The sequence below is a fragment of the Scyliorhinus torazame genome, chromosome 8 (genome assembly GCF_047496885.1).
Source record: "Scyliorhinus torazame isolate Kashiwa2021f chromosome 8, sScyTor2.1, whole genome shotgun sequence".
Classification (NCBI taxonomy): Eukaryota; Metazoa; Chordata; class Chondrichthyes; order Carcharhiniformes; family Scyliorhinidae; genus Scyliorhinus; species Scyliorhinus torazame.
In genome coordinates, this window is record NC_092714.1 from 108,637,188 (window position 1) to 108,659,745 (window position 22,558).

A 22,558-nucleotide genomic window follows, 5' to 3' on the forward strand; every position below is an offset into this window, starting at 1 on the left:
TTCCTGGACCGTAGCACCAGTAGACCAGTCTTCTAGACCGTTCCGTTCTCCCTCTCCACCTGTCCGTTTCCCCGGGGGTTGTAACTGGTTGTCCTGCTTGAGGCAATGCCCCTGCTGAGCAGGAATTGACGCAGTTCGTCGCTCATAAAGGAGGACCCCCTATCACTTTGTATGTACGCGGGGAAACCGAACAGTGTAAACATCCCCTGGAGGGCCTTGATGACGGTGGTTGCGGTCATGTCTGGGCAGGGGATGGCGAATGGGAACCGGGAGTACTCGTCAATCACATTCAGGAAGTACGTGTTGCGGTCAGTGGAGGGGAGGGGGCCTTTGAAATCCATGCTGAGGCGTTCAAAGGGACGGGAAGCCTTTATCAGGTGCGCCCTCTCTGGCCGGTAGAAGTGTGGTTTGCACTCTGCGCAGATTTGGCAGTTCCTGGTGACTGTCCTGACCTCCTCGATGGAGTAGGGCAGGTTGCGGGTCTTGATGAAGTGGAAGAAACGAGTGACCCCCGGGTGGCAGAGGTCCTCATGGAGGGCTCGGAGGCGGTCCACTTGTGCAGTGGCACAAGTGCCACGGGACAGGGCATCAGGAGGCTCGTTTAGCTTCCCCGGACGGTACAAGATCTCGTAGTTGAAGGTGGAGAGTTCTATCCTCCACCGCAAGATCTTGTTGTTTTTAATCTTGCCCCGCTGTGCATTATCGAACATGAAAGCAACCGACCATCGGTCCGTGAGGAGAGTGAATCTCCTGCCGGCCAGGTAATGCCTCTAATGTCTCACAGCTTCAACTATGGCTTGTGCCTCTTTTCGACTGAGGAGTAGCGAATTTCGGAAGCATGGAGGGTACGGGAGAAGAAGGCCACGGGCCTGCCCGCTTGGTTGAGGGTGGCCGCCAGAGCTACTTCGGATGCATCGCTCTCGATCTGGAAGGGGAGGGACTCATCGATGGCGCGCATCGTGGCCTTTGCAATGTCTGCTTTGATGCGGCTGAAGGCCTGGCGGGCCTCCCTCGACAGGGGGAAGGTTGTGGACTGGATTAGGGGCCGGGCTTTATCCGCGTAGTTAGGGACCCACTGGGCGTAGTAACTGAAAAACCCTAGGCAGCGCTTGAGGGCCTTGGGGCAGTGAGGGAGGGGGAACTCCATAAGAGGGCGCATGCGCTCAGGGTCGGGGCCTATAACTCCATTTCGCACTATGTAGCCTAGAATGGCTAGACGGTCGGTGCTAAATACGCATTTATCCTTATTGTCCGTTAAGTTAAGGATTTTCGCGGTCTGGAGAAATTTGCTGAAGTTGGTGTCGTGGTCCTGCAGGTCATGGCCGCAGATGGTGACGTTATCCAGGTACCGGAACGTTGCGCGTAAGCCGTACCGGTCAACCATTCGGTCCATCTCTCGCTGGAAGACCGAGACCCCATTAGTGACACCAAAGGGAACTCGTAAAAATTGATAGAGCAGCCCATCTCCTTCGAAGGCAGTGTACTTACGGTCACTGTTACGGAGGGGTAGTGGTGGTAGGCGGACTTGAGATCCACCGTGGAGAAGACCTTGTATTGCGCGATCCTGTTTACCAGGTCGGCTATACGGGGGAGAGGGTCCGAGTCCAGCTGCGTAAACCTGTTGATGGTCTGACTGTAGTCAATGACCATCCTATGTTTCTCCCCGGTCGTTACCACCACTACTTGAGCTCTCCAGGGACTGTTGCTCGCTTCGATCACCCCTTCCCTCAGCAGCCTTTGGACCTCTGACCTGATGAAGGTCCGGTCCTGGGCACTGTACCGTCTGCTCCTGGTGGCGACGGTTTTGCAATCCGGGGTGAGGTTCGCAAACAGGGAAGGCGGGTCGACCTTAAGGGTCGCGAGGCCGCAGACAGTAAGGGCCGCCAAATTTAAAGGTCAGGCTCTGCAAGTTACATTGTAAGTCCAACACCAGGAGGGTAGCCACGCAGAGGTGCGGCAGGACATAGAGGCGGAAATTTTTGAATCTCCTGCCTTGGACAGTGAGGTTCGCTAGGCAGAACCCTTTTATCTCCACCAAGTGTGACCCGGAGGCCAGGGAGATCCTTTGGTTTATAGGGTGGGTAACAAGTGAACAGTGCCTTATCGTGTCGGGGTGAACAAAGCTTTCCGTGCTCCCAGAGTCAATCAGGCAAGACGTCTCGTGGCCGTTGATGAAGACCGTCGTTGTTGCTGTTGCGAGTGTCCGAGGTCGACTTTGGTCCAGTGTCACCGAGGCCAGATGAAGCAGTTGCGAGTTCTGATTGGGCAGCGTGTAGTCGGCCGTGCCTAGGGTCTGGGGCACCATCCAAGATGGTGTCTCCCATGGGTTGCACATGGTGGCCGGGGATGGACAAGATGGCGGCGGGGATGGACAAAATGGCGGCGCCCACCCGTCCAGCGTGGTGTCCGAGGGGCATGATGGCCGCGCCTGTGGGTCGCACGTGGCCCTAGGATAGGGGGGGTGGCGGTGAGCGCTGGCCGGTCGGGGCCTGAAGGGGGGGTTGCCGCGGCGGTCCGGAGTCGCTGGAGACCGCGGCCACGGCGCGGGCCAGGCAGACCCCCACAAAATGGCCCTTCTTGCCGCACCTTTTGCAGGTTGCGGTGCGGGCCAGGCAGCGCGGGCGGGGATGATTCGCCTGCCCGCACAAGAAACAGCGGGGCCCGGCGACGTTAGCGGGCAGTCTTGCAGCGCAGGCCTGCGGGTTCAGGGGGAAGGTCTGTGGGGCTGCCGCTGCGGGGTGCCACGCAGTCCAGGGGGCCGCCGCGCGGTCGTGCGCATAGGACTGCACGTTTTGGGAGGCTACGTCCATGGACCCTGCCAGGGCCCGTGCCTCTCTAAGTACCAGGGTGTCCTTTTCTAGGAGTCTTTGGCGGATCTCTGAGGAGCTCATACCTGCTACGAAGGCATCCATGATTAAAAGTTCCGTGTGCGCGCCTCCCGAAACTTGCCACAGTTTCGGCCCAGCACCAGTAGCGCCCGGTAGAAATCCTCCAACAATTCCCCGGCTAGTTGCAAGCAGGTGACGTGGGTAGACCTGATTTACAGGGCGGATATAATGTCCTTTTAACAGTTCGACTGCGGCATCAAAGTCCTCCGCCTCCTCGATAAGGGTGTAGATCCTCAGGGCTAACCCTTGAGCGCACGAGATGCATTTTCTGTCCTTCTGAGGGGGTGCCGCCGGCCGTCTCGAGGTAGCCTTTAAAGCATGCCAGCCAGTGTTTAAATATTGCAGCCGAGTTCTCCGCGTGGGGGCTGAGTTGTAGGCACTCCGGTTTGATTTGGAGATCCATCCTTCCAGCTTAAGTCTAGTCGATTAAATTGATGCACGATCAATTACACTCCAGACGAAGTGATTTCATAACTGAAGGCTTTAATCGACTAGAACTTGTTCCCCAGCAGCTTCGGTACAGAAAGTGAAGGCTGCTGGGACAGCACCGGTTCTTATACTCCGCCTGTCAGGGCGGAGCTACGTATCAACAGCCAATGGTAAACTCCTAGGTTTAACCAATGGTCATCAGCCTCTTAGGTACCGCAATACCTGATAATACCACACCTAGAAAGGGGGGTAACACAGATCGCTTCCCACTTCACTGAACAGTTCCAAGGCGAACTCAGTGGATAGACTTATGTTTCTCTCCAACATTAAGGACTGAGTGGCCCCGTGTCCCCATTACTTGCTCGCATCCTGGGATGGGCATGGGGACATTTGTTCCTGAAACGCCAACATTCTGGAGACTCTCTTGGTCTGTGTTCGGCTCCGACACACATAGTGCCATGCCCTCACAAGGATCAGCTTCTGCAACAAGGGTCTCTGCATCACGATCCATTGAGGCATCCTTCAGAGTACCACTCCTGCCGGAACCATGTACGTCCCTTGCGAATTCCAGCACTCAGGTCTGGTGTGGCCTATTTTATTAAAGTGCAAATACACTGGCCTCTGGGTGTTCTCCTTTAGGTTTGCAGTGGGACTTTTCACATCCCCATTTGTATTGTCCCTTCTAAGTGGAGTGCCTTTCCTATCTTCGTCGTCCAGCTTATCTTTCCAATGGTCATGGGATGGTTTGGAAAGGGTTTGCTTGAGTGTTAGGGCCTATGGGTGAGATCGTACTATCTGCTGTGATTGCTACATCTCTGGTCGTGAGGATTCTCTGCTGTTCTAAGAACATTGGTAGATTGGAGAGTAAGTGCTTTTTGAATTTCTCCAGCAATGCCAAGTCACACAATCCCTCGTAAGGCATAGAATCATAGAACTTACAGTGCAGAAGGTGGCCATTCGACCCATCGAGTCTGCACCTGCACCGGCCCTTGGAAAGAGCACCCTACTTAAGCTCATGCCTCCACCCCTATCCCCGTAACCGCACCTAATCTTTTTGGACACGAAGGGCAATTTAGCATGGCCAATTCACCTAACCTGCACATCTTTGGACTGTGGGAAGAAAACGGAGCCTCCGGAGGAAACCCACGCAGACACGGGGTGAACGTGCAGAGAGAGACTACTGGGTAGAGAAGATTTCCCTCTCAGTTTCCAGCTGTCTGGTCTCTCTCTATTTGAGCTGCTAGCTCCATTTCCAATTTTTTGAGCTGGAATTCTTCTCTCTCCCTTTCTCTTTCCCTCTTCTGTTTACTTTCTCTCTCTTTTCTCTTTCCTGAAACTCTAGCTGTATCTTGAGCTTTTCCAGCTCTAATTTGGCAAGGGGAAGGGATTTTGAGTCAGGGTTAGTGTCAGGGAAAATTTCCTGTGTTTTAAAAATCATTCCAGCCACTGAATCTTTCCTCTTAGCTTCCAACTGATTCTTTTGAGGAATTAAACTAAAGAAAAGAGCATTAGACTGGGATGACCAGTTAGAATAGTGCATTATAGACATTAATTCGGGTTGCAGGGAGTGAACAGGGAGATTGGGTAAAGCATGGCGAGAGGGGGATGGGTAGCTATTAGGACCGGTTCTTTGCACAAAGGATACTGCAAAGGATGCTGGGAGAAAGAGGCACAAGGGGAGGAATGTTTAATGGGCTGATCAGGATCAGTGGTTGTGGAGGTCAGGTTACATGGCCATGTCAAGGAATGTGGAAAAGGCCCAAAAGAATCTTGTATTTGTCACCGTTACCTTATTTGGTCGTGGCTTTGTAAAACTTGAGGCTGAATCCATATGTATGAAGCCAGATTCTGTGCTCCCTTTGTTCACTTGCTCTGGGGATCTCAGGAACAGTGTGGTCCTGCTGTTATCAGAGTGAGTCTGGCTTGCAAGCTATTTGAAATATGATAAAACAATACCTACAAATCCGAACTCAGCCTTTTGACTGAGACCAGACTGGACAGAAAGAACTCAATTTCATCATTTGGTGGCAGCGGTGGGATTTCTCGGACGAATTCCCGACTATCCGCAAAATCAGAATTAAACCAACCTTGGACGGAGAGGGGAAATTGGCCCACGGTGTGAGTAAATTATAAAGGACCACGTCGGTTTCCCCCTGCCTCATGGTCCAAAGTGGGTTTGGTCACTCGCCTATGGTCGGGTAAGATCGTTCGACGAAATCAAAGGTCAGTCTGGCAGATTAGAAAACTTAATTTCAGTCGATGTAGGTATACGGCTGAGGTAACGGGAATTGAGGGAATATCGAACAATAATTCAAGTCCGTGCATGTGGGTTGAAAATTAAAATTGGTTGTATTGAATTACACTTCAATTTGGTTAAGTTCTTTAACGGGTAGAGGGAATGTCACAGACAATTCAGTTAAGACCACTGAGGGAATCTTCTGGAGACAATTCAATGCCGTACAATTAGAATTGATTAAAGTTGGATTTTGTTAGGGGGAGATATGTCTTTTGAGTGAAAAAGTTGGGAGATGAATCGCCACTAGGGGGAACCAAAGACTTGGAAATGATTAGGAAATTTCAGGATTGTAATGATTAGAATTCCTTTCGGTTGAGTGGAGATCTTGGTGGATGAATGAGTGTGTGTGTTTAATAAGAAGTTGGGAACTTCCTCTAGTAGACCTAGTTTTTAAAATGTTGTGTTTTGCAAAACGAAGTTGCACATCAATTAGGAGGTATACACGGCAGTGAGATTTAAAACGGGGTAAGTATTTGAAAATTCTTTAGAAAATCAGTAATAATGATTAACATTGTGGAAGTTATTTAGAACACAAGTCTCGGGAAGTAAACAAAAAGCAAAATCAAAATGTATAAATTGGGATTTGTAAATGATTAGCTGAACTCAGCATAGTCTTGGCTGCTCAAAAAAAAAGGGAATTAAATGGAAATCCATAAGTCCTGGAGAGGGCACTTCTGGAATATCCAAACAAGAATAGAAAGATACAAGTTAAGAAATAGGGCCCTCTCCGCCTTCGGCTGTTCATTTGGTTTTCAGATGAAGCAAAAATAACACAGACGAAGAACAAGAAAGACACTCCAGAGAAGAATGTTTTAGACTGCATGGGGGGGGGGGGGGGGGGGGGGGTAACTAATGATACAATTGGCTACATATTTGAGGGAATTAAATGACAGAGCCTGAAGAAGAAAAGCATTACCGGTTAGAAACAAATCAAATTATTCCTGAATAGTGAAACCTCCGGTCAGACATCTCAAACTGAATGTTGGCTGATGGATGATCTGTGGTCTCCACGGGGTATGTACTACGCGGTGCAGTTATTCAGGGTCTCGGCAGATGGCAGCAACTGACGAGGAACCCCCGCATTTTAAATGCCAATAGTTTAAGAATTTTGGCAGCTTGATGCCACGGTGGGAAATTTGTAACCAATGCAGCAAACAATATTGCATTGGAGAATGTAATAGTTATTACGGACAAAATGTCCTGTAAGTTGTTAGGGACTGTTATGTATGGATTCAATTGGGTTGTAACCCCAAAAGTTGACTGTATTAAATGTGCAAGTGGTGTTATTGCAAAGTAAAAAAACAAACAAACAAATAATGGCAAGTGAGGAAAATGATAACGGACAAAAGGGATTTGAAGAAAACTGAGTATTAGAACATAGAAAAATACAGCACAGAACAGGCCCTTCGGCCCACGATGTTGTGCCAAACCTTTGTCCTAGATTAATCATAGATTATCATTGAATTTACAGGGCAGAAGGGGGCCATTCGGCCCATTGAGTCTGCACCGGCTCTTGGAAAGCGCACCCTACCCAAAGTCAACACCTCCACCCCACACTAAGGACAATTTTGGACACTAAGGGCAATTTATCATGGCCAATCCACCTAACCTGCACATCTTTGGACTGTGGGAGGAAACCGGAGCACCCGGAGGAAACCCACGCAGACACGGGGAGGATGTGCAGACTCCGCACAGACAGTGACCCAAGCCGGAATCGAACCTGGGACCCTGGAGCTGTGAAGCAATTGTGCTATTCACAATGCTACCGTGCTGCCCTTAAGAACAAATAAATCTACACTATATCATTTTACCGTAATCCATGTACCTATCCAATAGCTGCTTGAAGGTCCCTAATGTTTCCGACTCAACTACTTCCACAGGCAGTGCATTCCATGCCCCCACTACTCTCTGGGTAAAGAACCTACCTCTGACATCCCCCCTATATCTTCCACCATTCACCTTAAATTTATGTCCCCTTGTAATGGTTTGTTCCACCCGGGGAAAAAGTCTCTTGACTGTCTACTCTATCTATTCCCCTGATCATCTTATAAACCTCTATCAAGTCGCCCCTCATCCTTCTCCGTTCTAATGAGAAAAGGCCTAGCACCCTCAACCTTTCCTCGTAAGACCTATTCTCCATTCCAGGCAACATCCTGGTAAATCTCCTTTGCACCTTTTCCAAAGCTTCAACATCCTTCCTAAAATGAGGCGACCAGAACTGTACACAGTACTCCAAATGTCTCATGTAAGCCAGGGCTGGCAGACTACATGGTTCAGTATAATGATAGACGTTAGTGTGAGGAAGTCAGGAATAAAAACAGGATTGATTGAAGCTTCTGCAATTCATAAAGCAAGATAATCAGTGGATAGTACATGATATCATAATTTATCATTCCAAAGCGAAACAAAAAGCACTTCCAAAAACAAATACCAGTGAGGGGTAAAAATATTTTTCATAGCTGATGGACTGAGTTGTGTGCTGTTTCTCAGGGACACGAGGAAGCTTCTATGGTGCTGCTACCCCAAGGTAATCAGATGCCTTGTAGGTAGTGGAACACATGGATATAGCTATTGTGTTACCTTCCTGAGTAGCGACAGCTATGGTTCACGGTGATTGGACTTGAGGCAAGAACAATACAAAGAGTCTATCGACACTGGTGTGCGGGATGGACGAATTTACAGTTGATTTCCGTGCACAGTTTACAAATCACGCCATGTACACACACATGACAAGGGTCGGGGATAGCTGCTAGTCAGTACAACTAGAAGGGGGATGTAAACCCTACAGCAGGATTCAGCTCCGAGTCAGCTCTCAGAGCTCGGTCATGGGATTTTACCTGATACATGGATTGACAATCTTTGTTATTATAATTATATATTGTATAATCATTGGATGCCTTAGTATGTGTTGTAAGATGACTATGGCTCAGATGTGCTGATAGACTCGGCCCATCACCACTCACCAAGATGACATCCCGTTACTGGCGACCATCCAACGAGAAGGAACCCAATCGGAGAGCCAGTGGCTGTAAAAATGTGATGAGGTGTTTATGTACGGAATGTAATGAATATCAGGACGGTCTTTCAGACCAGACATTGATACAGGTTATTAACCGGGGATGTTTATAATGGACACTGGGAGTTGTATGCCTAACCAAAATCCGAATTTGGACCGAGACAGCAACAGGACTATTGTTGGTCTGGCGAATTGTTAGCACACTTTTTGACCATTAGGGGGAATACCTACCCAAACATTTCTCTAGCAATAGAGACCCTTGTGGCAGAGGTGAAAGAAAATATAACACGTCTGTTCTCCACCTGCATGGAACGGAGATGTAGCGTAACCCAAACGTCAGGCCAATGCGCCTGCCACAACGACAATGGTGTCCCATTGTCAGCGGGTAGCGAAAGGGAATGTTGGTTAGGAGGCGGCATAGTAGTTATCATAGAATGATAAAAGGAGAGAATGAGGAATTGAACGAAAGAAAAGAGCATTAGCCTGGGATGACCAGTTAGAATAGTGCATTACAGACATTAATTCGGGTTGCAGGGAGTGAACAGGGAGATTGAGTAAAGCATGGCGAGAGGGGGATGGGTAGCTATTAGGATCGGTTCTTTGCACAAAGGATACTGCAAAGGATGCTGGGAGAAAGAGGCCCAAGGAGAAGAATGTGCCTATCAGGATCAGTGGTTGTGGAGTTCAGGTTACATGGCCAGGTCAAGGAATGTGTGAAAAGGACCTATAAGAATCTAGTATTTGTCACCGTTACCTTATTTGGTCGTGGGTATGTAAAACCTGAGGCTGAATCCATATGTATGAAACCAGATTCTGTGCTCCCTTTGTTCACTTGCTCTGGGGATCTCAGGAACAGTGTTGGTCCTGCTGTTACAGAGTGAGTCTGGCTTGCAAGCTATTCGAAATAAAATAAAACAATACCTACAAATCCGAACTCAGCCTTTTGATTGAGATCAGACTGGACAGAAAGAACTCAATTTCATCACTTTTATATCATATTTGTCTTGTGTCTTAAGATTAGGGCTCTCAGAGGGGCGGCATGGTGACGCAGTGGACAGCACTGCTGTCTCACGGCGCTGAGGACCCTCAGGTTCGATCCCGGTCACTGTCCGTGTGGAGTTTGCACATTTTCCCCGTGTTTGTGTGGGTCTCACCCCCACAACCCAAAGATGTGCAGGCTAGGTGGATTGGCCATGCCAAATTACCCCTCAATTGGAAAAATAAATAAATAATTGGGTACTCTAAATTTATATTTTTTTAAAATGAGGACTCTGGGTAAACTTGAATGGGTCTTCCTGGGCCCACGATCCTAATTTCTGTTGGGCATGGGAGGGGGTTTCCTCGTGGTTGGGGCGGTACGTGGCACAGTGGTTAGCAGTGCGCCACAACAGTGCCAGGGACCTAGGTCCGATTCCGAACTCGGTTGACTGTGCGAAGTTTGCATGTTCTTCCCATGTCTGCGTGGGTTTCCTCCCACAGTCGAAAGATGTATAGGTTAGATGGATTGGCCACATTAAATTACCCTGTGGCGGCTAAAGATGTGCAGGTTAGGTTATGGGGTTGCGGGGATCATGTGGGGGAGTAGGCCGAGGTTGAGTGCTCTTTCAGAGGGTCAGTGCAGACTTGATGGGGCGAATGGCCTCCTTCTGCACTGTAGGAATTTGATGGTTCTTACCACCTGTCTACAAAGTATTTTGAATTAGTTTATTTTTCAAATAAGCAGTGGTGTAGTTTCCCAACCCTCAGTTTTGTACGTTCCAATATTACTAATAATCCACAGCAAACCCGAATTAGAAGTAACTCAGAAACTCCGTTTATTTTCATTCAAAACCCACGAAGTGTGTTCACAACTTCCCACTCCACATTCACACAGAAAAGGGAAAGGTAGAGATAGAAAAAAGTGGTTTTACAGTACAAGGACCACAGAGAAAAATGAATATTGGTTCACATGAGTTCCAGAGTCCAGAATCAGAGTCCAATGAGAAATTATTTCACGGTTCAAAGTCAGCTATCTGGAAACTTGGTGTTGAAAGATTTGCTTTTCGGATAGTGTCAGATGGTGTTGATGTCACAAGATGAAGTAGGCATGTACAGATTGAGTCGGCTCTGTCGACAATACAACATCTCTCAGCAGTCAGGTTAGACGGGGCGGTTGTCCTGCCTGGATGGAGCTCCCCTTCTTTGTGGCATGACAGTTGGATGTTGCAACAGCAAACTGGGTCTGCAACCCAGAATAGTAACATTAAACTGATTGATAGGCCAGAATTTTGGCTCATGTGACCTTTCTCCACCACAATGACTTCAGAAGGGATGTTTATCCAGCGCCTGGAATTGGCATTGCTTTCAGGACTGATAGAAGGAGTAGGCCATTTGGATCCTCAGGCAGGCTCCTCCATTAAGATCATGCTGATCTACCTCAGCTATGGCTTTCCAGACTACCCTGAAAAGTGAGACACAATACATTTTGGGAGGCCTAACAACGCAAGTGAATAGAAAGGGTGCAAAGGAGATTGACCAGAATGTTGCATGGGGGTGGTGCATTTCAGCTATGAGTTGCGTAAATAGGAAGAACATTTTCCCCCTTAGTAGAGGGCGCATAGATTTAAGCTAAGGAGTAGAGATTTTGAGGGGATTTGAGGAAAAATATTTTCACCCAGAGGGTGGTGGGAATTTGGAACTTACTGCCTGAAAAGATGGTATAGGCACGAACCCTCACAACATTAAAGAAGCATTTAGATGAGCACTTGAAACGCCTTAGCATACAAGGCTACCAACCAAGTGCTGAAAAATGGGATTGGAATAGATAAGTGCTTGATGGCTGGCGCTGTAAAACTCTATGACCATGACCTTCCCTTAATCCTCCCAGCTGAATGTGTGTTCTGTTACATGAGGAACCTCCCACTGGTCCGATTCAAAGGGATTATCATCCAACTTTAAGGTGAGGTGCTTTTTGACTTTCCTTTGCTGCTGCAGAGTTGGTGGAAATACTGTGTTAATTGTTATTAGAGGAATTGAAGTCTTGGATTCACAAGGGACTAGTGCCGGACACGAAGGCGGCAGTCGGAGGCGTAAAAGGCTTGTCAGGAGAAAACCGGCACTCAGCGATGAGGGCTATAGCTATAGAAACTCTTGGGCTGTAACCTGATTTGGAAGTGGAACACAGACAAGAGAAGAAGACATGTATGCAGAGATAGGAGGAGGCTCCATCCACTAAAGATCTTCAGAAAACATTTCTCCTACTTCCAGCTCAGCCAAGAGCAGTGTCTGAGACGGCTACAGTTCATCGAGATTGTAGTGACTGAACTGTAGCGCCTTCTGCAATCCGTCTTCAGCTTCACAGCAGGGCGAGGATGGCAAGGCCAGCAGATCCTTCCAGACAGGTTCTGGTGATATTTCCAACATTTAATAGTTTGCAATGCATGCTACATCAGGGAGGTAACAAAGGCTCTGGACAGAAGAGAGGACTTAATAGTTTTCTCTCTAACCAGAGTCACACAGTAGGAACTGGCATACTGCCTTGTCAGGCAAGCAGGATTTCCAATGAAGCAGGATGCCATCGAGTGTTCACATCACTGAGCGATTTTAAGACAGCGATAGAGGTTCTTGATTCATAAGGGGATCAGGGGTTAAGGAAAGAAGGCAGGAGAATGGGGATGAGAAAAATATTAGCCATGATTGAATGGTGGAGCAGACTCGATAGGCCGAGTGGCCTAATTCTGCTCCTATGTCTTATGTGGCTCACTGGGCCCTAAATATCAACACGGAAGTGTACCTCAACTTCATGAATGCTTGGCTGGTATGCCACCATGCCCAAGACCCTCTTGGTGAATGCTCATTATCCTGGCAGCAGTTACACACATTCGTACTGGCAAGTCAGCTGTACCCACCATCTTTGAGTGTCAGCTGTACCCACCATCTACCGAGGTACAGTGAAAAGTATTTTTCTGCGAACAGCTCAACAGATCATTAAGTACATGAAAAGAAAAGGAAATAAAAGAAAATACATAATAGGGCAGCACAAGGTACAGAATGTAACTACATGAGCACTGGCATCGGATGAAGAATACAGGGGTGCAGTGTTAATGAGGTCAGTTCATAAGAGGGTCATTTAGGAGTCTGGTAACACTGGAGAAGAAGCTGTTTTTGAGTCTGTTCGTGCGTGTTCTCAGACTTCTGTATCTCCTGCCTGATGGAAGAAGTTGGAAGAGTGAGTAAGCTGGGTGGGAGGGTTTTTTGATTATGCTACCCGCTTTCCCCAGGCAGCGGGAGGTGTAGATGGAGACAATGGATGGGAGGCAGGTTCGTGTGATGGACTGGGCTGTGTTCACGACTCTCTGAAGTTTTTTGTGGTCCTGGGCCGAGCAGTTGCCATACCAGGCTGTGATGCAGCCAGATAGAATGCTTTCTATGGAGCTTCTGTAAAAGTTGGTAAGAATTAATGTGGACATGCCGAATTTCCTTCATTTCCTGAGGAAGTATAGGCGCTGTTGTGCTTTCTTGGTGGTAGCGTCGACGTGGGTGGACCAGGACAGATTTTTGGAGATGTGTACCCCATGGAATTTGAAACTGCTAACCATCTCCACGGTAGCTATTCTGGGCTATTCAACTTGCTACTCTGTGACCAGGAACCTTGTGGAGAATCCAATGGCATCCTGAAACAATGGTCTGGTGCCTCAGTCACTTGAGCGGAGCTTGTCACAGACAACCAAAGTGGCAGAAATCTAGGCCAAAAACTTCTGGTGTGTCGTAACCAAGCTTCAATGTAAATTTAACATTACCACCATTTTTGTATTTCCATAGAACTAAAGGCAATCCTTGTTTACAAGCCTTATAGTCTTATCAACTTGTGAAGCTAGTTTTATGTACTTAAGTATGCACTCCATGATCTCTTTGTTCTGCTACTCCTTTTATTTTCTTAATTAAGAGGCCTCCTCATTCTTCCCACCAAACTAAATCACCTCAGTTTATGTTGAAATTAATTGCACTCTGCAAGCACATTTATGTCTTTCTATTTTGGTGCAGTACTCCATATTATTCGCTATACCCACTAGTTTAGTAGGGAATTTTAAGACAACAATTGTTCCAGAACATTCGGGACACCACATCCGCTTTTTGCAAATCAGAGAAACTTCCTTTAACTCTTAATCTCGGTTTTCTGCTAGACAGCCGACTTTCATATCATTCTGCTACTTGTTACATAATTCAGCATGCCCATCAGTTAGCACAGTTGCTTCACAGCTCCGTGGTCCCAGGTTCGATTCATGGCTTGGGTCACTGTCTGTGCGGAGTCTGCACGTTCTCCCAGTGTCTGCAGAGGTTTCCTCCGGAGGCTCCGGTTTCCTCCCACAGTCCAAAGATGTGTCGGTTAGGTGGATTGGCCATGATAAATTGCTGTTTGTGTCCAATAAAGGATTGGGTTCACTGGGTTATGGGGATAAGTTGGAGGTGTGGGCTTAAGTGGTGTGCTCTTGACAAGGGCCGGTGCAGACCCAATGGGCCGAAGGGCCTCCTTCAGCACTGCAATTCTATAATACATTGCACTAATCTACACTGTTTTTCAAAAAATTAAGTAAGTGGGTATGGTTAATATGAATGTTTGACTTCCGGTGACGCTGATGTGCTGAGAGGACGCACATGGAGGTGGCTCTTCTTTGAACCGGGACAAAAAAAGGCACTTCTGGCTGAATTGTGCCCAAATTTCAAGGAAAAAAAATCCCTCCACAACTAAAGGAGGGTAACTGAGGAAGGATGCCAGCGAATGGGAGCTCGAGGGGCCGAAGAGCCGGCAGAAGGGGCGGAAAGTGCCACGACTAGTATGCGGATGAGATAGCAGACCCACGAGGCAAAGAGACCCAGCCACCCAGTAGAGAGGGCAGCCAACAACCTGAGCATCAGCCTCCCCCTGCCCCCACCATCTGTAGACGAATGGAAGAATTTCCTGATGAAGGAACTGACCGCCATGGAGGAGGCGATCAGGATAAAGATCCAGCTGTTGGTCAAGGTGTCGGTACCGGAGGCGACGGCCACCATGCAGAAGGCAATTGACCGGCTGGGGAAAAAATGACAACCCAGGAGAGGACGATCCTCGACCTGAAAAGGGCCTCGACAGACCAGAGCGACAGAATCGATGCCCTGGAGGTCGAAGTAAAAAGGTTGGTGGCGGCCTAGAGTAAGCTGAGAGGAAAAGTCGAGGACCAGTAGAAAAGGTCCCAACGACAAAACATCAGGATCGTGGTTAAGTCATCGACGGCAAAGACCCGACGGACTACGCTGCTCGAATGAAGGATAACCTAGTTGGGAGAGACAGCTTCCCCAAACCCCCAGAGCTCGACAGGGTGTACAGGTCGCTCTGGCCAAAATCCAAGGCCGGGGAGCAGCCACGGTGATTATCGCAAAGCTTCATCGATACCAGGACCGTGAGAGGGTCCTGCGGTGGCACAGCAGACCAAAGCAAACACCTGAGAAGGGCATAGACAATGTCCCGGGCACTGATCTCCTTGATCCTGAAGCGGGACAAGGATCCTCTGCAGTGTGGGCCTTACAGACCAATTTCCTTGCTAAATGTAGATGCCAAGATGCTGGCGAAGGTCTTAGCCACGAGGATTGTGTGCCGCAGATCATCCATGAAGACCAGACGGGGTTTGTGAAGGGGAGGCAGTTGAACGCAAATGTGCGGAGGCATTTGAACGTTATCATGATGCCGGCGAGGGAGGGGGAGGCGGAGATAGTGGTGGCAATGGACGCTGAGAAAGCCTTCGATAGGGTAGAATGGGGGTACCTGTGGGAGGTGCTGGAGACGTTCGGGTTTGGGGAGGGGTTTGTCAGGTGGGTTAGGCTGTTGTATGAGGTCCCGATGGTGAGTGTGGCCACAAACAGGAGGAGGTCCGAATACTTTCGGTTGCACCGAGGGACGAGGCAGGGGTGTCCCCTGTCCACCCTGCTCTTCGCACTGGCGATTGAACCCCTGGCTATGGCACTGAGGGAGTCAAGGAACTGGAGGGGGTTGGTGCGGGGTGGGGAGGAGCATAGGGTGTCGCTCTATGCGGATGACCTGCTGCTGTATGTGGCGGACCCGGTGGGGGGAATGCCGGAGGTAATGAGGATTCTTAGGGAATTCGGGGACTTTTCGGGGTACAAGCTCAACATGGGGAAGAGCGAGCTGGTCGTGGTTCACCCAGGGGACCAAGAGAGGGGGATTGGCGAGCTCCCACTAAAAAGGGCGGAGAGGAGCTTCAGGTATTTGGGGGTTCAGGTGGCCAGGAGCTGGGGGGCCCTGCATAGGCTGAATTTTACAGGGCTGGTGGAGCAAATGGAGGAGGGGTTCAAGAGGTGGGACTCGCTGCCACTGTCCTTGGCGGGTAGGGTTCAGTCAATCAAAATGACGGTGCTCCCAAGGTTTTTGTTCCTGTTCCAGTGCCTCCCTGTGTTTATCCCGAAGGCTTTTTTTAGGCAGGTTAACAGGTGTATAATGGGGTTTGTGTGGGCGCGAGGGACTCCGAGGGTGAGATGGGTGTTCCTGGAGCGGAGTAGAGATAGGGGGGGACTGGCGCTGCCCAACCTCTGTGGGTACTACTGGGCCGCCAATGCGACGATGGTGCGCAAGTGGGTGATGGAGGGGGCTGCATGGAAGAGGCTGGAAACTGTGTCTTGTGTGGGTACGAGTCTGGGGGTACTGGCAACGGCGCCGCTGCCGCTCCCTCCAGGGACGTATACCACGAGCCCGGTGGTGGCGGATGCCCTCAAAATTTGGGGGCAGTGGAGGCGGCATAGGGGGGAAGTTGGAGCCTCGGCGTGGACCCCAATACGGGGGAACCACCGGTTCGCCCCAGGGAGAACAGGTGGAGGGTTTTCGATGTGGCACAGGGCAGGGATACGAAAGGTGGGGGACCTGTTTGTGGACGGGAAGTTCGCGAGCCTGGGTGAGCTGGAGAAGAGGTACAGGCTCCCCCTGGGGAACACTTTCAGGTACTTACAGGTAAGGGCGTTTGCCAGGCGGCAGGTGGTGGAATTCCCGCGGGTACTGCCACACACAGTACAGGACAGAGTGCTCTCGGGGGGGGTGGGTGGGAGTGGGGAAGATCTCGGAAACTTACCAGGTGATGCAGGAGGAGGAGGAGGCCTCGGTGGTGGAGGTGAAAGATAAGTGGGAGGAGGAGTTGGGAGAGGAGATTGAGGAAGGGACGTGGGCAGATGCCCTAGGGAGGGTGAACTCTTCCACATCGTGCGCGAGGCTCAGCCTCATACAGTTTAAGGTGCTGTACAGGGCACACATGACCGGGACAAGGATCAGCCGGTTCTTTGGGTGTGAGGACAGGTGTGTTAGGTGCTCAGGGAGCCCAGCAAATCACACCCATATGTTCTGGACATGCCCAGCGCTGGAAGAATTTTGGAAGGGTGTAGCGAGGACGGTGTCGAGGGTGGTAGGATCCAAGGTCAAACCGGGCTGGGGGCTCGCAATATTTGGGGTGGCAGAGGAGCCGGGAGTGCAGGAGGCGAAAGAGGCCGGAATTCTGGCCTTTGCGTCCCTGGTAGCCCGGCGAAGGATTCTTCTTCAGTGGAAGGATGCGAGGCCCCCAAGCGTGGAATCCTGGATCAGCGATATGGCAGGGTTCGTTAAATTGGAGGGTGAAATTCGCCTTGAGAGGGTCGGTACAAGGGTTCTTTAGGCGGTGGCAACCGTTGTTAGACTTCCTGGCAGAACGGTAGACATTGGTCAATGGCAGCAGCAACTCGGGGGGGGGGGGTTACTTTAATTTTGTTTTTGTTAATTGCACTGAAGGATCTGAGGGAGTGTAAATACCTGTTGTGTTAAGTCGGGGTGTTAATGATAATTTATTATTTATGTACAGGGGGGAGGGGGGTATGGAGGATTGCTTTTCTAGACTGTGTTTTGTACTTACCCCTGTTGGGTTCTTTTTTCATTTTGTTATTGATATTTTATGAAAACCTTAATAAAAATTATTTTAAAAAAAAGAAGAAAGGGTTGTGTGGGACAGACGTATCACTCATGTTATGGGACGAGGGCTAAGGGTGTGGCCATATTGATTATTAAGAGGATGGGGTGGGTGACAAGGACAGTTATGGACCAAGGTACAAAGGTTGGTGGCGGCTTAGGGGAACCTGTTCTGGGGAACACTGTTCTAAAGACAGTGTTTAGGGGAGAAATTATAGCCTACAAGGCATGAAGAGATAGGGAAGAGAGGGTGGCCATGCAACAGCTGATTGACTCCATTCTGGAGGTCGACAGAAAATACACCGAGGTCACCGGCCGTAGAGTTGCTGATGGAGAGGAAAAAGCCAAGTACTGCCGAGGTTCCTCTTCCTGTTGAGATCCATACCGATCTTCATCTCTAAGGCCTATTTCTACAAAGTCGGGAAAATGGCGTGTGTGTGTGTGTGTGAGTGAGTGTGAGGGGGGCAGGGGGCGGTGGGGTAAGGAGGAAAAACTATGGTGCGTTTAGCCTCACCGAACCGACAGTACTACCACTAGGCGGCCGCAGCCGAGAGAGTGTGGGGATGTAGGAAGATAGAGCAGCTAAACACGTGGCTAAACAGCTGGTGTAGGAGGGAGGGTTTCCATTATCTGGACCACTGGGAGCTCTTCCGGGGCAGGTGTGACCTGTATAAGAAGGATGGGTTGCATCTAAACCGGAGAGGCATAAATATCCTGGCCGCGAGGTTTGCTAGTGTCACACGGGAGGGTTTAAACTAGTATGGCAGGGGGGTGGGCACGGGAGCAATAGGTCAGAAGGTGAGAGCATTGAGGGAGAACTAGGGAATAGGGACAGTGTGGCTCTGAGGCAGAGCAGACAGGGAGAAGTTGCTGAACACAGCGGGTCTGGTGGCCTGAAGTGCATATGTTTTAATGCAAGAAGTATTACGGGTAAGGCAGATGAACTTAGAGCTTGGATTAGAACTTGGAACTATGATGTTGTTGCCATTACAGAGACCTGGTTGAGGGAAGGGCAGGATTGGCAGCTAAACGTTCCAGGATTTAGATGTTTCAGGCGGGATAGAGGGGGATGTAAAAGGGGAGGCGGAGTTGCGCTACTGGTTCGGGAGAATATCACACCTGTACTGCGGGAGGACACCTCAGAGGGCAGTGAGGCTATATGGGTAGAGATCAGGAATAAGAAGGGTGCAGTCACAATGTTGGGGGTTTACTACAGGCCTCCCAACTGCCAGCGGGAGATAGAGGAGCAGATAGGTAGACAAATTTTGGAAAAGAGTAAAAACAACAGGGTTGTGGTGATGGGAGACTTCAACTTCCCCAATATTGACTGGGACTCACTTAGTGCCAGGGGCTTAGACGGGGCGGAGTTTGTAAGGAGCATCCAGGAGGGCTTCTTAAAACAATATGTAGACAGTCCAACTAGGGAAGGGGCGGTACTGGACCTGGTATTGGGGAATGAGCCCGGCCAGGTGGTAAATGTTTCAGTAGGGGTGCATTTCGGTAACAGTGACCACAATTCAGTAAGTTTTAAAGTACTGGTGGACAAGGATAAGAGTGGTCCTAGGATGAATGTGCTAAATTGGGGGAAGGCTAATTATAACAATATTAGGCGGGAACTGAAGAACATAGATTGGGGGCGGATGTTTGAGGGCAAATCAACAACTGACATGTGGGAGGCTTTCAAGTGGCAGTTGAAAGGAATTCCGGACCGGCATGTTCCTGTGAGGAAGAAGGATAAATACGGAAATTTTCGGGAACCTTGGATGACGAGAGATATTGTAGGCCTCGTCAAAAAGGAAAAGGAGGCATTTGTCAGGGCTAAAAGGCTGGGAACAGACGAAGTCTGCGTGGAATATAGGAAGGAACTTAAGCAAGGAGTCAGGAGGGCTAGAAGGGGTCACGAAAAGTCATTGGCAAATAGGGTTAAGGAAAATCCCAAGGCTTTTTACACGTACATAAAAAGCAAGAGGGTAGCCAGGGAAAGGGTTGGCCCACTGAAGGATAGGCAAGGGAATCTATGTGTGGAGCCAGAGGAAATGGGCGAGGTACTAAATGAATACTTTGCATCAGTATTCACCAAAGAGAAGAAATTGGTAGATGTTGAGTCTGGAGAAGGGTGTGTAGATAGCCTGGGTCACATTGAGATCCAAAAAGACGAGGTGTTGGGTGTCTTAAAAAATATTAAGGTAGACAAGTCCCCAGGGCCTGATGGGATCTACCCCAGAATACCGAAGGAGGCTGGAGAGGAAATTGCTGAGGCCTTGACAGAAATCTTTGGATCCTCGCTGTCTTCAGGGGATGTCCCAGAGGACTGGAGAATAGCCAATGTTGTTCCTCTGTTTAAGAAGAGTAGCAAGGATAATCCCGGGAACTACAGGCCGGTGAGCCTTACTTCAGTGGTAGGGAAATTACTGGAGAGAATTCTTTGAGACAGGATCTACTCCCATTTGGAAGCAAATGGACGTATTAGTGAGAGGCAGCACGGTTTTGTGAAGGGAAGGTCGTGTCTCACTAACTTGATCGAGTTTTTCGAGGAGGTCACTAAGATGATTGATGCAGGTAGGGCAGTGGATGTTGTCTATATGGACTTCAGTAAGGCCTTTGACAAGGTCCCTCATGGTTTACTAGTACAAAAGGTGAAGTCACACGGAATCAGGGGTGAGCTGGCAAGGTGGATACAGAACTGGCTAGGCCATAGAAGGCAGAGAGTAGCAATGGAAGGATGCTTTTCTAATTGGAGGGCTGTGACCAGTGGTGTTCCACAGGGATCAGTGCTGGGACCTTTGCTTTTTGTAGTATATATAAATGATTTGGAGGAAAATGTAACTGGTCTGATTAGTAAGTTTGCAGACGACACAAAGGTTGGTGGAATTGCGGATAGCGATGAGGACTGTCGGAGGATACAGCAGGATTTAGATTGTTTGGAGACTTGGGCGGAGAGATGGCAGATGGAGTTTAATCCGGACAAATGTGAGGTAATGCATTTTGGAAGGTCTAATGCAGGTAGGGAATATACAGTGAATGGTAGAACCCTCAAGAGTATTGAAAGTCAAAGAGATCTAGGAGTACAGGTCCACAGGTCACTGAAAGGGGCAACACAGGTGGAGAAGGTAGTCAAGAAGGCATACGGCATGCTTGCCTTCATTGGCCGGGGCATTGAGTATAAGAATTGGCAAGTCATGTTGCAGCTGTATAGAACCTTAGTTAGGCCACACTTGGACTATAGTGTTCAATTCTGGTCGCCACACTACCAGAAGGATGTGGAGGCTTTAGAGAGGGTGCAGAAGAGATTTACCAGAATGTTGCCTGGTATGGAGGGCATTAGCTATGAGGAGCGGTTGAATAAACTTGGTTTGTTCTCACTGGAACGAAGGAGGTTGAGGGGAGACCTGATAGAGGTATACAAAATTATGAGGGGCATAGACAGAGTGGATAGTCAGAGGCTTTTCCCCAGGGTAGAGGGGTCAATTACTAGGGGGCATAGGTTTAAGGTGAGAGGGGCAAGGTTTAGAGTAGATGTACGAGGCAAGTTTTTTACGCAGAGGGTAGTGGGTGCCTGGAACTCGCTACCGGAGGAGGTGGTGGAAGCAGGGACGATAGTGACATTTAAGGGGCATCTTGACAAATACATGAATAGGCTGGGAATAGAGGGATACGGACCCAGGAAGTGTAGAAGATTGTAGTTTAGTCGGGCAGCGTGGTCGGCACGGGCTTGGAGGGCCGAAGGGCCTGTTCCTGTGCTGTACATTTCTTTGTTCTTTGTTGTATACCACGATAGTGCCCCCCCACCCCCGATCAAAGCACACATCAGGAAACCAAGGAAATTCGGCATGCCCACACTGACTCTTACCAACTTTTACCATCGAAAGCTTCCTATCTGGCTGCATCACAGCTTGGTATGGCAACTACTCGGCCAAGACCGCAAGAAACTTCAGAGAGTCAATCACACAAACCCGCCTCCCATCCATTGGCTCTATCTACACTTCCCGCTGCCTTGGGAAAACAGGCAGCATAATCAAAGGCTCCTCCCACCCAGCTTACTCACTCTTCCAACTTCTTCCATCGGGCAGGAGATACAGAAATCTGAGAACACGCATGAACAGACTCAAAAACAGCTTCTTCCCCGCTGTTACCAGACTCCGAAACGACCCTCTTGTGGACTGACCTGATTAATATTACACTCCTGTATGTTCCACCAGATGCCTGTGTCTCGGTAGTTACATTGTATACCTGGTGCTGCCCTATGTATTTTCTTTTCATGTAACAAATTATCTGTTTGAGCTGCACGCAGAAAAATACTTTCACTGTACCTCAGTACACGTGACAATAAACAAACAAACAAACATCCAGCCCAATGGCGGTAGCCACATTAAAGACGTGAAATCAAATGAGGCAGCATTTCCGCCTAACCGAGATGTCCTCCTGACGCTACCTTTAAAAAGTGGAGACAGGATGGGAGGGTGGGGGGGTGGATGATGTTAAGTTAGGGACCTCTACAGACTCGCAACCTTAGACGAACTGGCAGAGGACCTGGACCTACTGATGGGACAGGAACTGAGGCACCTCCAAATTAAACAACTTCTCCATAAGGAGGCAGAAAGGTACCCCAGGGCACCGAGAGACACGCTCCTAGAGGAGCTAATCAACACGGACAATAGGGGTTTGGGGGGGGGGGGGGGGGGGGGACTGTGGTAACATATACGGACGGTTACTAGACAGGGCAAGACTACCACTGGACGAAACTGGACGGAAATGGGAGGATGAACTGGGGACAGGAGTGGGATGGAGACTCTGGAATGAAGCACTGAGCAGGGCCAATTTCACATCCTCTTACGCTAGGCTAAGTCTTTTGCAGTTTAAAGTGGTGCACAATGCTCACCTGGACTAGAACCCGAATGAGTAGGTTCGGCCCAGAGGTGGAGGACAAATGTGAACGGTGCCGGGGAGGCCCGGCCAACCACGCCCACATGTTACGG

General features: G+C 49.3%; 1 protein-coding gene across 1 annotated transcript in view; it reads right to left on the bottom strand.

Moving 5' to 3' along the window:
• LOC140428030 (superoxide dismutase [Cu-Zn]-like) overlaps window positions 1-22,558 on the bottom strand; it is a 218,140-nt gene that overhangs the window by 29,140 nt on the left and 166,442 nt on the right. The window lies entirely within an intron of this gene.